This window comes from Sciurus carolinensis, chromosome 10 (genome assembly GCF_902686445.1).
Source record: "Sciurus carolinensis chromosome 10, mSciCar1.2, whole genome shotgun sequence".
In the NCBI taxonomy this organism is placed as follows: domain Eukaryota; kingdom Metazoa; phylum Chordata; class Mammalia; order Rodentia; family Sciuridae; genus Sciurus; species Sciurus carolinensis.
Window position 1 is genome coordinate 139,153,432 of NC_062222.1, and position 16,914 is coordinate 139,170,345.

General features: G+C 38.6%; 1 protein-coding gene across 12 annotated transcripts in view; it reads right to left on the bottom strand.

Annotated features, from left to right (window-relative positions):
- The window catches only part of Fam193a (family with sequence similarity 193 member A), a 139,545-nt gene that overhangs the window by 121,441 nt on the left and 1,190 nt on the right, over window positions 1-16,914 (bottom strand). The gene's annotated exons all lie outside the window — the stretch shown is intronic.

Sequence of the window (16,914 nt, forward strand, 5' to 3'; positions counted from 1 at the left end):
ATAAAAATGAAAATGTATTTTTGCATATTTATTTTCCTTTCTATTTAAAATACTGAAAACCTTATGTATAACCAAATATTGTGAGAATAAATATTTAAGGAGATCAATACAACTTAATATACCTTCATTATTTTTTAATATCTTGTTTAATACTTTCTGCTAAAACAAGATCTTAGGAGCACCTAATCCAATTATTTAGGACAGTCGGTTTTACTTTCAATCTGCCAAAAAAGGTCCTTCTCAAAGACATGTGGAGCTAAATGGAAGAAGTGTATCACTAGCTGTACTTAATAGCTCAAGACAGTTGGTTTCCAATCCCATCAAATGTACTGTGCAAGGGCTTTGATGAAATTCAGCTAGTCAATTTACATCTTCCTCACAAGAGGTTCTTGTTCTTACACAGTGACCAGAGGGATCATGTTTCTGTATTCTTTTTTATTTTTGGTGGGGGGGCGGGTACGGGAGATTGAACTCTGGGGCACTGGACCACTGAGCCACACCCCCAGCCCTATATACACCCCAGCCCTATATTGTATTTTATTTCAAGACAGCATCCCAAGTCCGCTGGGATTATAGGCACGACATCCCACCAGCATGTGCATGTTTCTATATTCTTAATAAAAAGGTTCAAACTCTACTGTTAACAACAGGAAGCTTTTTAAACAAGCTGAAAAACTTATTCCCAAGTTTAAGTGTACAGTAAGATGACCATTAATGTTATTCTTAGCAAATACAAAACACAACGGAGACAATTCTAAACATCCATTTCAAAACACTCGTTACAAGAAGTTTTTCTCAAAAAGTTAATTTTCTACTCATTGTTAAAATGTCACCTTTACCTTGAGAGGGCAGATTAAGTGTTTATTTTTCTCAAAAATACTGAAATTACTAAGTAGCTTCTACTGACAGCCACTTATTACAGAAAGAGTCAGCAAATTTAGACCACTCATTTTATGTAAAAAAAAAAAAATACTTCATCAGAATAGGCAACACTTTTAACCTGCAACAAGATAACCAGATGGGGGGCTGAGTTGTGTGCTCAGTGATAGAGTGTTTCGACTGGCATGTGTGAAGCACTGGGTTCGATCCTCAGCACTACATATAAATAAATGAATAAAATAAAGGTCTATCAACATCTAAAAAAATTAAAAAAAAAAAAAAAAAAAAAAAGATAACCAGATGGGCTGAGATTGTGGCTCAGTGATGGAGCACCTGAGGCACTGGGTTCAATCCTCAGCACCACATACGGGGGGGGGGGGGAAGAAAAAGAAAACCTAAATAAAGAAAATAAAGCTATTTTTAAAAAAGAATAAACAGCAAACCTCTGTGTCTTGCCAAGTATTTTCACTGTCACTCCCAATCGTCATTACCAATACTGTAAAGATTTAGCACTCTGAAAAGGGTTGCTGTGTGCACTTTCTTGTGCGTCATGTGTTGTTTTTCTGAAGTCCTACCTTAGCCAGGAAGTTTTTTTTTTTTGTTTTTTTTTTCTAATTACAAATTGGTTGCTCCTGGCGCCAGAGATGTAGCTCAATGGTAGAGCACTGTCAAATGGGTTCAATTTCCCAGCACTTCAAAAAGAAGGGGGGGGTTTCCCTCCATCACCACTTATTCTAGTTTTACCACAAAACCCTGTTTATCCAAGAAATCACTTCAGAATCTACATGCTCTACCTCACTCCCCACCCCCCAAAAAAAAGGCATTTCATCAGAATCTAGCAAAAGGCACTCCTGTTACAAACAACACCTTTCATCATCCCAGAGCAAACAATCCATGCCCCATAATTTATTCTGATCATATATTTTTCAAATCTCCTGCAACTGTTTCTATGAATACTCCAAAAGCATTTGCCTGATGGAGCAATGTACTTCTTTTGTTGCCATACTGTTTCCTATGTATTATTTCTAACATTCTACCCACTTTCCCACCAACTGCTGGAAAAAGAGCTTCTCCCAGTGGCAGATGTCTGTCTTTCAGTATTGGATAAGAGTGGCAGATGTTGCAGACTAGCTCTACCAACTCTACAGCTGAGTGCTGTACTTGGAAATCCAGCAAACATACTGTTTCACCAGACTTCAAAATGTTCAGTGCACCTAATTCTCCATATTAAATATCTGCCCCTGCAAACTGGCTGGAGCTGCTTCTGCAACTGAACCTATCCAATACAGAAATATGGTCTAGAAGTCAGGCATAGTGGCACAGGCATGAGAATTGCAAGTTCTAGGACAGCCTGGGCAATTTATCAAGGTCTTATCTCAAAATAAAAAAAAATAAATAAAAGGGCTGAGATGTAGCTCAGTGGTAGAGGTAGAGCATTCTGGGGTCAATCCTCAGCGTGAGTGCAGATGTATGCATACACACATACACACACAATAAAAAAAAAAAAAAAAAAAGGAAAGGTTAGGTTCTTAGAGGTTTAACCTTGAGCTTAACGAAACTTTATAAAACAGAAGTTACTCATGTCCTTAAACACAGTCACAAAATTTACAGGAGGTGCTTCTCTTCTGGAAGCTGATTTTCAGATGTTTTGCCAGCTGTAAAGGCTTATGTACTCCACTACCCTTCAAACTCTTAAAGTTAGATAACCACTTCAGATACAGATGTTCACTAATAAAAGTGAATAAACCCATATCTTGAATAATCTTTGGAAGCTGGCACTGCTTAGATGATTTTTTTTTTTTTTTTTTTGAGTAGGAATTGAACCCAGGGTCACTTAATCACTGAGTCACACCCCCAGTACTGTTTTTTGTTTTTATTTTGAGAAAAGGTCTTGCTAAGTCCTTTGGGCCTCACTAAATTGCTGAGGTTGGTCTCAAACTTGCAATCTTCCTGCCTCTGACTCCCAAGTTGCTGGGATTACCAGCATACCCATCTGAGTTTTGTGCCAAAAATACCAGGTATAAATCTGAACTTGGAAGTACCAACCAAACAGAATCAAAAACATAGAGGTAACTGGTATAAGTACTGGAGAAAGTGAACTCACGAAAGCCAGGAGGGTAAGAGAAACCACAGGAGAACTACAATGGTGTCATACATACAAAGACAAACATTTTCCAGAAATTCATATATAATCAGGTTCAAATGCAAAAAAGCTCAAAAGGGATCATGACCAAAACACAACTACAGGACTTGGTAAGGATGTGATTGCTTAATAACCTTTGGGAAGACTGATGACAGAAGCAGATACAAGAGTTGGATAAGGGATAAAACGTGAATGGAGGTGAGGAAACCAGTATCAACCAGTACTACTGGCCAGTGTTTCAAGCCATTTGGTGAACAGGAGAAATCTTGTCAGATAAAATGGAACCTTCTAGGGTCAGGCAAGGTCAAGATAAGGACTGAGGAGTGGGGAAGAGAAAATGGAAGGCTTAAAATCTGAACACTAAGTAAAGTAACATCAGGACAGAAAAGTTAACAGTCTGAAAAGACCTTGGGATAACATACCCACACATAAATGCTGCACTGAGTTTCCATGAGCCACAGATTCACTAAAATCCAAGAGTTAAGAAGCCCTGCAGCATAGGATTAATTCTGGAAAAAGGATAAATGCTTTCTTCAAAAGCAGAAGGTAAAGAAGAGATTTCAGAGAAAAAGGGAGAAGGGTAGAACTTCAGGAGCTCCTGGAGTGGCCTGGGCCTCTCAGCACTACTGCTAAGCGTGTGAGCTATCTGCCTTGGAAAGGACAGGCACAAAGGGAACCTGGAAGAGAGGTAACAACCTGGTCTAGGGGAAAAACAAGTGCCCCACAGGGACAATGTGTAATCTCCACCTTAGAGAGAAACAGCAGCTCCCTTCCCAGAAAAAGAGAGGAGGACACACCAGGCAGAAGAGAGAGTACCAACAAAGGCACAAAGATGAGAGAAGCAGCCTGCTCAAGGTGTGCAGGTGCATCACATAAGTAGCACAAAGTGACCACCACACCTGGAGGACACAGTGGAACAAGGAGGTGAAAGGAAGCAAAAAGTAAGATGGATGCTGAGTTGCCAGACCCAATCAGTCAGGCTCTGGCACGCAAGGGGCAGTAGGAGGAACAAGAGAAGGTACTACCAAAGAAAGTTGAAGACTGCCAAAGGGCAAATGGAACAGGAGTAGGGAGGGTGGACAAAGCAGTTGAGTAGGTTCCAATCTAAGGCTTGGAGGAAGAGAAAACATTGAATGAGAGCAAAGAGAATCAGGATAGCAGGACAGGTTTCTTTCTTTTCAGTTGTAGATGGACACAATACCTTTATTTTATTTATTTTATGTGGTGCTGAGGATTGAACCCAGTGGCTCAATCATGCTCAGTAAGTATTCTACCACTGAGCTACAGCCCCAGTACCAGTAGGACAGTTTCTATCTTGAGTGAGGACTAAGTGATAAGTGCCACCAGCAACAGAAGGGTGCAAGAGAGGACACTGATGATGACAATTAGAGAAATTTTTCAAACTCAACAACAAATACTACCTCAGCAAAAAATCAGCATTCTGTTGTCCCCTCCAGTTCTGCAATACTCTGAGTCTGATCTACCATGCCATCATGCCTACCAACATACTGTGTGGGGCATCTGTAAACACACAAAACACACCAAACACTTCAACTCACAGCTTGTGGAGAGGCATTTAACTGCAATAACTAGCTGACAAATCAAACCCTCTTACTATTCTGGAGGAATACTGACAGTAGCTACAATTCAGAACAGTTAATGAATGATGCTGCTTTTTATGCTTTTAAAACAGAAAGCAACTGGACACAGAGGAGCACACCTGTAATCCTAGTGGCTCGGGAGGCTGGGGCAGGAGGATCACAAGTTCAAAGTCAGTCTCAGCAATTTAGCAAGACCCTAAAGCAACTTAGCAAGACCCTGTCTCAAGCAAAACATAAAAAAAAGGAAGAAAAAAAAAGGGGGGTGGGGGCTGGGATGTTATGTGGCTAAATGGTTAAGTGCTCCTGGGTTCAACCCCTGGTACCGAGAGGGAAAAAAAAAAGGCAACAATATATAAGCACAGTCATGAATTTGTTTATGGAATCTCTTCATCCAAGGTAACCAACTTCAGTCAGGGCCTGGTAACCCTTTGTCTCTACACTAACCTAACCAGTGACAAAGATGTACCTGCACTAGAAGGCCACTCCCTTCTGTAACTTCTAACAGGCTGTCAAGAGGAGCAGAGCTCAGGTGTAACCTGTAGAATGTCTGTCCTGCTGGACTATTTCACCACAGTGGAATAAACGCCAAGTATTTCTACAAAGAAAATTAGACTGTAATTAAATATGAAATAGTAAGCTCACTGAATTCTTCTTTATATATATATATTGTAGGTGGACACAGTATCTTTTCTTTTTAAATTTTTTTTTTTTTTTTTTTTTTTTTTTTTTTTTTGCGGTGCTGGGAATCGAACCCAGGGCCCTGTGCTTGCAAGGCAAGCACTGTACCAACTGAGCTATCTCCCCAGCCCTCTTTTTAAATTTTATGTGGGGCTGAGGATAGAACCCAGGGCCTCAGGCCTGCTAGGCGAGCGCTATACCACTAAGCCACAACCCCAGTCCTTTATTTCTTCTTTGAGCCAAGTTTTCACTGTAAGCTCTTTTTAAAATTTTTTTTTTTTTTTTTTTAATTTTGAGATGGGGGGTCTCATGGAATGGTTGCCCAGCTTGTCTCAAACTCCCAGACTCAAGCAATTCTGCCTCAGTCTACTGAGAACCTGAAAACTAGAGGAATCACTGAACCTAGTTTATATATCTAAAACTCCCTCAATATAAGGTGTCCGAAGGGAGGGAGGGAGAGAAGGAGGGAGGAAGGAAGGAATTATTCCAAAATAATAAGTTTAACCAGATGCAGTGAGTGGCACAGAGGCTGAGGGCAGAAGGATAACAAGTTAGAGCCAGACTGGGCAATTCAGCAAGACCCTATTACAAAAAAAAAAAAAAAAAAAAAAAAAGGTGGGGGTGGCTCAGAAATAAAGCACCTCTGGGGTTCAAGCCCTAGTACTGAAAAAGGAAGGAAAAAAACCAAAACTAATTTTTTTTTTTTTAATAGTGCAGGGGATGGAGCCAGGGCCTGCAGAATGTTTAGGCAAGCATTCTACCTCTAATCTACAATCCCAGACCCTTTATTTGTTTTAAAGTAGGGACTCACTAAATTGTCCAAGCTGGTTCAAACTTGAGATCCCCCTGTTTCAGCCTCCTGAATAGGGGGGATTATAGAAGTGCCTAGACTAAAACTGATTTCTATAGAAAAAAACAAACAAATGTTTTGAAGGCCCCATGAGATACAGTTATTTGATTTCAACTCATACTGGTTAAACTGTCTCTAAAATAAAGATGGTTTAGACAGGCACAGTGTCACATTGTGAGAAATAGAAATCTGGTGGTTCATTTTCAGAATATAGTATTCAGTCTTAACTGAATCCAATTGTAGTCATTTTAATTATAGTCCTTCCCCCTTTGCCTTCCCCAATTTTAAAATTAGTCAATCATGTAGATCACAAACCTGAGTTCTCCAATCAGGGCAAACGGTAGTGCTGCTTAGGTATATAAACAGGCAGACTCCCCCACAGGTACACTTGCTAAGCCATGTTCTATAGCATATGCTCTAGCAAAAGTTTTGCCTTGCCCAGTCACTTTCGAACACGTTTGATTTCCTGTGGTACATTTTACTTCTAACAACATGCCTACAATTCCTATTACTCAGAAGGCTGAAGCAGGAGAATTGCAAGTCTGAAGTCATCCTTGGCAACTTAGCAAGACTTTGTCTCCAAAAAAAAAAATTAAAAAAGAGGTAGGGATGTAGCTCAGTGATAGTCAATCATATGTATGTGGGTGTATACAAATACACACATAAATAAATAAATATAGTTTGTGTTCCATGTTGATATAATCCAGCAAATCAGTTTACAAAGTCTACTAGGTCAAAAAGTTCAGTGAAAAGCCAGGTATGGTGGCACACACTTATAATTCCAGTCATTCAGGAAACTGAGGCAGGAAGACCACAAGTTCCAGGTCAGCCTGGAAATTTTTTAAAGGGCTAGGACTCAGTGGTAAAGTGCTTCTGGTTTCAATCTCCAGTACAAAAAATAATTCATGAAGAGAACTAAATAAATACGAGGCAGATGCAAGCATGTCATACTAGTACCAAATAAATACTCAATTAGCAATTAAGCCAGGAAAAAAGGCCTCAAATCAGAAAGTATATTTCATATAATATTACAATTAAAGCTGAAAATATTAATTTGTATGATTAATGAAAGTTAATTAATCAGCTGTCTAAAAGAACTTGATAATAAATGATATTATGTAGGTTAAGTAAAAGGACAGAAAAAGATATATCATGCTAATACTAATTAAAAGAAAGCTGGAGCAGTTATATTAGTATCAGACAAAGTAGATTTCAGAGCCAAAAGACAACGAAGGATGAGAGGAACATAACTTAAATGACAAAAAGGGTCAATTCATCAAGAAAACAAGCAATCATAACTGTATATGCATCCAACAACAAAGTATCAAAATGCATGAAGGGAAAACTAAACTGTAAAGAGATGTCAACAAACCCACATTCTAATAATAGACTTCAACTCTTCTTTCTCAGCAATAAAAAGAACTAGTAGATCAAAAAAAAACCCAGTACGAACACACAAGAATGAACAAAACCATCAACCAACCAGATCTAATTGACATTTAGAAACACTCCACCCAAGCTTAGGTATGGTAGCCTAAGCTTGTAATTCCAACTACTTAAGAGTCGAGGCAAGAGAATCACAAGTTTGAGACCTTAGCAACTTAGCCTGACCCTGTCTCAAAATAAAAAATAAATACGGCTGAGGATGTGGCACAGAGAGCCCCCAGGTTTGACTATCAGTACCACAAAATAGAATAAAGAATTAAAGAAAATCCACCCAAAAATAACAGAAAATACATTTTTAAGTATATGTGTAATATTCACCAAGAAAAACAACTTTAAAATTTTTGAAAAAATAAAGCCATAAAAAGATGTTCTGTGACCACAATTGAATTAGACTGAACTCAGTAACAAAAAGAGAACAGGAAATTTAACAGTGCACTTTAAAACAACCCATGAGTCAATGAAGATCCAAAGGAAATTAGAAAATTCTTAAATTGAATACAAATGAAAGTACATCATACAAAAATCTGTGTGATGCAGCTAAAGTATGGCTTACAAATTAGTTGAGCACATTCAATACTTAAAGAAGAAAAAAGAAAGGTGTTGGGCATGGTGGCACGTACCTATAATCCCAGTGACTTGGGAGGCTGGAGCAAGAGGATCCCAAGTTCACGGCTAGCCTCAGCAATTTAGTGAGACCCTGTCTCAAAATAAAAAATAAAAAGAACTGGGGATGTATAAGCACTCCTGGCAGCTGGGTGTGGTAGCACACACCTAAAATATACATTTGCTTACTTATTAAGAATAAAAAAAAAAGAACAGGAACAGTTGAGGCAGGAGGATGACAAGTTCAAACCCACCTTCAACAACTTAGCAAGGCACAAAGCAACTCAGTAAGACCCTGTTTCTAATAAAATATTAAAAAGGGCTGGGAATGGGCTCAGTGGTTAAGCACCCCTGGGTTCAATCTCTAGTACAAAAAAAATAAATAAATAAATAAGAAAAGTCTCTACCTGAAAATCTCAAACCCAAAGAAGCCAGGCATGGTGACTCATAGCTGTGACCCCAGCTACTCTGAAGGCCAAGTAGGAGGATTACAAGTTCAAGATCAACCTGGAAAACTAGCAAGACCCCGACTCGAAATAAATTTTTTTAAAAAGTGGCAGCATCAGGGAGCTTGCCTAGTATGTGGAAGCCCCTGGGTTCAATCCCAAGTAACACACACACACACACACACACACACACACATAAATAACAGTAATATCCAACAACATAGTATCTTTCTTTTAATTAGTATTAGCATGATATATCTTTTTCTGTCCTTTTACTTAACCTACATATATAGCATTTATTATCAAGTTCTTATAGACAGCTGCTTAATTAACTTTCATTATTCATACAAATTAATATTTTCAGCTTTAATTATAATATTATATGAAATATACTTTCTGATTTGACCAAATAGGGTTTATTCCAGGAATGCAAACTGGTTCAATATCCAAAATCAGTGATATCAATCCATTCATTAATAGTCTTTTTAAAAAAGTACATGACCACAGTAAATTGACTCAAAAAAGCTCTGAAAAAAACTCAACATTCACTAATAAATTCTCCCAACTAACCAGAAATAGGAACTTCTTTAATCTGATAATGAGTATTTACAAAAAAAAAAAAAAACAAAACAAAACCCTACAGCAGACATCATACTTAATGGCTTCCCCGCCAAGATCCATAAAAAGGCAGAAATGTCCGCTCTCACCACTTGGGATCCTGAGCACCAACGTACTAGCCAGTTTAATAAGACAAGAAAAATAAAGAAATACAGAATAAAAAACAAAGGAGAAACAATATGATTGTTTATAGAGAAAATCCTAATGAATCCACAAAACAAATCCCAGAATATATGATTTTAGCAAGATTGAAGGACAGAAAAGAAATACACAAAAAAAGTTACATTCCTTTTTATTTCTGCAGTGGTAAGGACCAAATCCAAGATCTTGTGCATACTAGGAAAGTGTGTGTTTGTTTTAATTTGTTCTTTTTCAGATATTCATGACGTTAAATGTGGTTTTTAAAAAATTTTTAAAATATTTTTTAGTTGTTGATGGACCTTTATTTATATGTAGGGCTGAGAATCAAACCCAGTGCCTCACACAAGCTAGGCAAGTGCTCTGCCACTGAGCCGCAACCCCAGGCCTAGAATGTGTTTTTGACATACTACACATGCATGGAGTATAACTTATTCTAATTAAGATCCATTCTTGTAGTTGTACAAGATGTAGAGTTTCATTGGTGGTATATTCATATATAAACATAGGAAAGTTATGTCTGATTCATTCTACTGTCTTTAGGAAAGTGTTCTACCTCTGAGTTACACCCCAGCTCAAAAATTATATTTCTATACACTAACAATGAATAACCAAGAACTGTAATAATTGGGGAGAAAATGAAATACTTAATAAGCTGGAGATGTGGTTCAGTGGTGAAGTATGCACTTATTAACACCCACAAGGCCCTGAGTTCAACAGAATAAAAGAAAGGAGGAAGGGAGAGAAGAAAAGGAGATAGAGAAGAAAAAGAAGGATGCAGGCAGGTTTGAAATAGCTAAGAAAAATTAACAATTTGAAAACATGAAATAGGTACAAATCTAACAAAAAATGTACAGGATCTGTACACTGATATCTATAAAACACTGATGGAATAAATCAACCAACCAATTAATTACAGTCACATCATTTTTATGTTTTGGAAAACGACATAGTAAATATGTGTCAATTCTTCACCAAACTGATCTATGTATAGATTTAAGGTTATTCAAACCAAATCTCAGAAGAACTAACTACAGATATATGCAAACTGATTCTAAAATGCATATAAAAGACAAAGAAATAAAATAACCAGAGGGCAGAGTCATGCACGCCTGTAATCCCAGTTCAGCTAGCCTCAGCAACTTAGTAAGACCTTGTCTCAAAATAAAAAATAAAGAGAGCCGGGGATGTAGTTAGTGGTAGAATGCCCCTGAGTTAAATTCCCAGTACACAAAATAAATCATTTAAATGTTTAAAGCTGGAGGAATCACCTTATTCAATTTTTAAGACAGTAATCAAGACAATGCAGCACTGGACAGACCAATAGATCCATGGAACAAACCAGAGTAACCAGAATAACCCACACAAATATAGCTTTTTAGGGTAGCGTGCTTGTCTGCAGTGCTAGAGATTGACTCCAGGGCCTTGGGCATGCTAGGCATGCTGTCACTGGGCTACGTCTCCAGACCACCAGTTACTTTTGCCACTTTAAACAAATGAATTTGGAGCAATCTGAATTCCACATGGAAAAAGGAAAAAGAAAGAAAAGGGAACGCTTACCTAACCTTCCTACCTTACATGGAATAACTCAAAATGAATCAGATCTAAATGCTAAATTATGAAATTTTTAGAATATAAGGAAAAATATCCGTAACTTGAGACTGAAACAAAGTTCTTAGACATGACACCAAAAACATCATTCATAAGAGGGGGAGAAAAAAAAATGATAAACTCTCCAGGTGTAGTGGCACACACCCATAAACCCAGCAACACGAGAGGCTGAGGCAGGAGGATCACAAGTTTGAGGCCAGTCCCGACAACTTAGCAAGACCCTATCTCAAAATAAGGGGTGTAGCTCAGTGGTAGAACCCCTGGGTTCAATTGTCAGTGCACACACAAAACAATCTCCCCGTCCCCTGTACTGGGGATTAAACTCAGGGTACTTAACCATTGAAACACATCTCCAACCTTCTTATTTTTTATTTTGAGACAGTCTAAATTCTTTAGGACCTCACTAAGTTGCTAAGGCTGACCTCAAACTTGAGACCCTCCTGTCTCAGTCTCCTGAGTCTCTGGGATTACAAGCATGCACCATCTGTAACTACACCCAGTCAAAAAAAAAAAAAAAAAACACCCACAATCTTGAATATACACCTCTTCTAAGAGAATACAAGAATGGGAAATAAACACATGATAAGTGTTCAATATGATTAGTCAGTAGGGAAATGCAGACTAAAACTACACTGTCACTATATACGTATTTATTAAAATGGCTAAAATAGAAACTACTGACAATACCAACTGCTAGCAAGGATGCAGAGCAACTGAACTCCCACACATTGCTGGTGGGAGGCCAAACACTACACCTAATCTGGAGAATAATTTAGTAGTTTCTTATGTTTCATATGACACAGCTCCTACTCCTTGGCACCCTAGAGAAAAGAAAATTTACTTTCACACGAAAACTCATACATGAATGTTTATAGCAATTCCATATAAACAAACAAACAAAATCAAAAACTAGAAACCATCCCAATATCCACCAAGGAAGAATGGATAAACTGTGGTACATCCATACAATGGACTACTTCCCTGCAGTGAAAAGGAGCAGGGCTAGGATGCAGCTCAGTAGTTGAGTGTTTGACTAGCATACCTGAGGCCCTGGGTTCCATATCCAGCAGAGAGAGGGGTTGGTGAAAGTAGAAAGGAACAAACTACCAGTATATGCAAAATTTGAATGAATCTCAGTATTATGCTAGGTAAAATAGAGTATAACCTCAAAAGTTTGCTATTGTATGAATACACTTACATGACTTCTCTGAAAAATAAAAGTATACAAGTAACAGTAGTGGTCACCAAGTGCTTAGGAACGAGGGAGAATATGACTGCACAAGGATAACATGAGGCCGTTTTGTGAATAATGAAACTATTCTGTATCCTGGTTATGACAGTGATTACGTGGGACTATACCTGTGCTAAAATTCAAATAACAGGGCTAGAGAGTATGAGCAAGATCCTGGGTTCAATCCCCAGCAATGCCCTACCACCCCCAAAATCCAACTAACAGCACTTTTAAAAAATCAAAGCTGGGCATGATTTTGTGCAACTACTGTAGTCCCAGTAGTCCCAGCTATTTGGGAGGCTGAGGTGGGAGGACCACTCCTGTTCTAGTTTTGAGACCAGCCAAGGTAACATAGTGAGACCAGGTTGCAAAGAAACAAAAAAGAGTCGGGTAGGGAGGTGTAAACTGTAATCCCTGGGACTTGGGAGATTGAGACAGGAGGATCACGAGTTCAAAGTCAGCCTCAGCCAGACCCTGTCTCTGAATAAAATACCAAATAGGGCTAGGGATGTGGCTCAGTGGTTGAGTGCCTCTGGGTTCAATTCCCATTACACCTCCAAACAAACAAAATGCCACCTGGTGGCACATGTCCGTAATTCCAGCAGTTCAGTCTTTGTGGTTCCCTGCATAGCTGGCACTCCTCAGTGTCTGAGGCAGGAGGATGCCAAATTCAAGGCCAGTTTCAGCAATTTGGCAAGGTCCTAAGCAACTTAATAAGACCCTATCTCAAAAATAAAGAATTAAAAGGGCTGGGGATGTGATACAGTGGTAAAGTACCTCTGGGTTCAATCTCCAGTACCAAAAACAAACCAGAAAACCAGGCATGGTGGCACGTACCTATAATCCCAGCCACCTAAGAAGCTGAGGCAGGAGGACTGCAGGTTCAAGATCAGTCTCAGCAACTTAGCCTAACCCTGTCTCAAAATAAAAAGGGCTAGGGATACATTTCAATGACAAAGCACACCTGGGTTGGTTCAATCCCCAGGACTGGAAAAAAAATCAATTTCATTATAGGCTAACTTCTAATGATAAGCACACAACAGTACCACTTAGGAAAACTGGCTAAATCTACTGAAGTTGAACCATACAAATACTGAGCAATTCCACTTGGAGGTACATACACTAGTTCTCGAGTGTTCATGCCCACCAAAAGACATATGCTTATCAGCTCCAATTCATTTCAGCCTTAAAAAGAAAAAAACCCAAATATCCATCATTATTAGAATAGATAAAATGTCACACAATGGAAATGTATACGCCATGAAAAAGAACAATCAAATGCTACATCAACCCAAAAGCACCTCAAATATAACACTTTGCTAAAGAGCCCCAGGACAATAATGTCCTTCTCTATGAAATACCAATAAAAATACCATCAAAAAGATACATATTAGAACAGTAGGTAGGAGCCCCCTCTAATCCCGGCAGCTCAGGAGGCTGAGGCAGGAGAATTGGAAGTTCAAAGTCAGTTTCAGCAAAAGCAAAGTGCTAGGCAACTCAGTAAGACCCCATCTCTAAAATACAAAACAGGGCTAGGGATGTGGCTCAGTGGTCAAGTGTCCTGGGTTCAATCCCTGATACCAAAAAACAAAACAAAACAGCAGTAGGAATGACTATGAAAACAAGCAGGGCACTTTCTGGGGTACAAAAGACACTCGCTGTATCCTGATATATTCATTACACACATGAACATACATACAGCAACACTAAATCACAGTGACAATGTAAGCTAAACCACTAACTTTTTTTTCCACAGGGGATGGGTACAGTACTAGGGATTGAACTCAGGGCCTCTCTTCTACCGAGTTGCATCCCCAGCCCTTTTCTTATTGTTTATTTTGAGTCAGTGTTGCTAAATTGCCATGCTGGCCTCAAACTTGCAACCCTCCTGCCTTAGCCTCACAAATAGCTGGGATTAGAGGTACATACCACCATACCCAGCTAAACTTATTCTCAAAGGTCTCGAAGTTCTAGATTCTTACTCAACTCCTTTCCACTAATGCAAATGTGAACTACACAGTATCATTAAAGGAAATGTAAAAGGAGCCTCACTTCATCACGGTAGCAATTTCTACCACACAGAAAAGACATCTAGGTGTACCTGATATATACCACACATCCATAATCCCATCAGGGCTATTTGTACAGTAGTCACAACACCTAACCTCAGGCTGGCCTTCAACATTATTAACCAAACTCCTCCTTGTTTCCTCTTTAGCAGTGAAAAAGGACTCACTATTACCAATGCTTCACCTCAACTATTACCTTACCTATACTACCACAGGTTTGTTTCTCTGACTTTAAAATGTTAACATCAATTTGAAAACATACTTTGATCCCCACCCCAAATGGCATACTTTTGTATATCTCTAACAGAATTACAAAAATAGCCCTAAATTTCCAGTTCAGTCCTCCATGAGTATAAATCTAATGTAATTTAATATTTTAACAAGTGACATAGATCAACTTCCATAATAGAGGAATTCTGTTTTTTGTAAATAATACATGTACAATTTAATTTTGGACAGCTATTCAGAAAATAAAATTCTGATGCTATTATTTTTATCTTATACATAATAACTAAATGTTTAACTACCAAAAGATGGAAAAAGCCTAATATTATTTGAAATAAAGAAAAGTGTTTATAATATCAGGTTGTGAAAAGTTTTAAAGCTTGAAGCACGTGAAAAAGGGAAAATTAAGTCTCCAAATGCCCATCACAAAGTGTCTGGCATGCATACACCCTGTCAGACTTTCCTATGCCAAGGTGGACACACACACAGGCCCTACAAATACTGCTCTTTAAGTTTTTCACTTAATACATCATGAGCACTATGAAAATCACACTTCAAAATAGAAATGCAAATAACAAGGCCTACTCATGATATGCTTCACCTACCAACTGTTTATCTCATGGCTGGCCCTTACCTGTCAGGATACAGCCGATGATCACACAAGATCAGTTAGAAAAGGCCTAGTCTAAGGCCCATGACCAACATTGCTTTTTTCTCTTTTTCTTTGTGGTGCTGGGGATTGAACCCAGGGCCTTGAACATGCGAGGCAAGCCCTCTTACCACTGTGTTGTATCTTCAGCACCCTGTCCAACATTTTAAAATCACATGTACTGTTTCTCCATTTCACAAACGGAAAAAGTTGGATCAATAGCATCGTGCAGCAGAATCACTAAAAAAGTCCAACCCAACCCCCTGAAAAATAATGACCATGAAAACACAGCACTTACTGTAGGTCACCAGGCACTGTTTAAGCACTTCCTCTGCATTAATTTCTCACAACAATACTAGAAGCTGGGTGCCCTAAGAGGTTGCACAAGGCTCAATCCTCCGAAATCTGTGTTCCCCCAAGCTTTGTATACCAGTTTGGTTCTGGACCAAAGACTCTATAAGCTATGTTTTCCTACTTCTCCCACAGCCTTCATATCTTGGTAGAAGCTACTCACATGTATAAATGCCCTTTCTGACTCAGGAGTCACCTTGATAGAAGTGGTCCTGGGTATAAGACACAGTGCTGTGCTCAGCACACAGGGCAGTAGGGCTGGGACCCCTCTTGAGGAGGAAGAGTGTTTCTCCTAGGTCTTCTTTCTGAGCCACCTTCTGGCCTGGTGACTGAATGAATGCAGATGCTCCTGAGAAATACAGAGCCAGGCCCCACTAACTGTTACCTGCTGATATTGTTCTGAGTGCCTGTTCTGCAAAATGACAAGGTACCCAGAGAACTTGCCCTCTGTGGGGAAACAATTCAGGGCCTTCAGAATTACATTAAGACCTTCTATCATCAGTATCAAGAACATGTTTAGGAAGCTGGTGGCACATGCCTGTAATCCAGCAGCTTGGGAGGCTGAGACAGAAGGATCATGAATTCAAAGCCAGCCTCAGCAACAGCAAGCAACTCAGTGAGACCCTCTCTCCAAATAAAAAATGCAAAATAGGGATGGGGATGCGGCTCAGTGATTGAGTGCCCCTGAGTTCAATCCCTGATAACCAAAAAAAAAAAAAAAAAAAAAAAAAGTGTATATATATATATATATATATATATATATACACTCTGAACCACAAGTATTTTATTAATAAAAATGAACAGAAGAGATCAAAAGTAATAGAATATCATTCTGTAAAACTTTTATTGGTATGAATGTATGTGAGAGGTTTTCTTTTTTATAGTGGGTTAGGGTCAAACCCTTGATGCACAATAGTTTAACAGAACAGGGCAGTACTGCTAAAAATAATACTTAGGTATATGGTTATTTGAGTTTAAACAGTGTAATCAGAGTAACAACTAAAAGCTTATTTTAACTAAATATTGGAAAGTAAATGGAAATTATTAAAACATTAAATGGTATGAAGGACTACTAACTGTTTTTTATTGAATCCATACAAAAAGGCATAGCAAACACTATTAACCTTTTTGCAAAGGATCTGCACAGAGAGACCTCTCACTCTCCCCTCCCAGGAGCAACAAACACTGACCTTAAAAAAAAGCCCAATGAGGGCTGGATTATAATAACTCAGTGGTAAGAATGCTTGCCTAGCACATGCGAGGCACTGGGTTTGAGTCTCTCGGCACAACATAAAAATCAGTAAAGATATTGCGTCCCTCTACAACTAAAAAATATCTTAAAAAAAAGAAAAAAAAAAAAAAGCCCAAATGATTCA